At 59.0% G+C, this 1,148-nt stretch overlaps 1 protein-coding gene across 1 annotated transcript in view; it reads left to right on the forward strand.

Moving 5' to 3' along the window:
* The window catches only part of TK1 (thymidine kinase 1, soluble), a gene marked incomplete at its 3' end in the record, with an annotated part of 25,657 nt that overhangs the window by 20,616 nt on the left and 3,893 nt on the right, over nucleotides 1-1,148 (forward strand). The gene's annotated exons all lie outside the window — the stretch shown is intronic.

Genomic DNA, 1,148 nt, shown 5'->3' on the forward strand with positions numbered 1-1,148 from the left:
TACACATATATTTTTATTGATTTTTAGAGAGGAAGGGAGAGAGAGATAGAAACATCATCAATGAGAGAGAATCATTGACCGGCCGCCTCCTACACAGCCCACACTGGGGATGGAGCCCGAAACCCCGGGCATGTGCCCTGACCAGGAATCAAACTGACCTCCTGGTTCATAGATTGGTGCTCAGCCACTGAGCCACACTGGCCGGGCTACACATTGGGTTTTATTTTAACTTCAGTGGCTGTCCTCGCCCACTCCCTGTGGTCTTGCCCCTTCACGGTCTCTGGCTTATGTTTCTCTGCCTGCGCTCCATGCACATTTCAGTCTGCAACTGAGGTCGGGTTACCTTCAGTTCCCCTCCTGGGCAGCAGATCGGGCCTGGTTCTGAGCCTGAGACACACCTGTCTGTCCTCGGGACTTGCCCACCGGAACCCCAGCAGCAAAACAGCGCGGTGTGAGCGCGGGGGTCCTGAAGCCCGGCGGGGCGGGGCGAGAGTGTGGGGACTTGGAGGTGAGTGTCCGGGATTAGAGGCCACTCGCAACCATGCCGACTGGTGCAGGCCCACTTACCTCCCAGAGTGCGTCCTCATCCCCGAAACATGGGCGCCCGCTGCACAGGACGGGGCGCCTCCGGGAAGGACCGTAAAAGCAGAGGAGGCAACACACCGGGGATTGGAGCCGGTCAGATGGGGTGAAATCCCAGCCCTGGCTGTGTCACCGTCCAGGCTGACATGGGCTGTCAGGGCGGCGTGACAACGCTCCCATGCTGCCCTCACCGAAGCTGGGAAGCTGGGACCGGCTCTCGCCTGCCCGCCTCTGCTTTTCTCCATTTCGGGAGGGGAGGGGGCATTTAAAAGGCAGGAAGTAGTAGGTGACGGCAAGGTACTAACTGGGTTGTGAGGGGCTTTGTTTTTTATAAACACAAGTGCAAACTGCTGAGCCTCCGGGAACGGCCAGCCCCTGGAAGGCGGGCGAGGAGGCAGATATGGAAACAGAAGAAAAGAACCTCGTAGGAAAAACAGAAACTCTTTTAAAAGGCGGAGGACAAAGCACAGCACGGCTCTCCTGGGCGGTGGGCACGCGCGGGTCCCGGTGCCATTGACCGCAGTGGAACTTGCCCACCCGCCGCCCACACTGCTGGTCGGACTCCC

The sequence above is a fragment of the Myotis brandtii genome, unplaced genomic scaffold (genome assembly GCF_000412655.1).
Source record: "Myotis brandtii unplaced genomic scaffold, ASM41265v1 scaffold825, whole genome shotgun sequence".
NCBI lineage: Eukaryota > Metazoa > Chordata > Mammalia > Chiroptera > Vespertilionidae > Myotis > Myotis brandtii.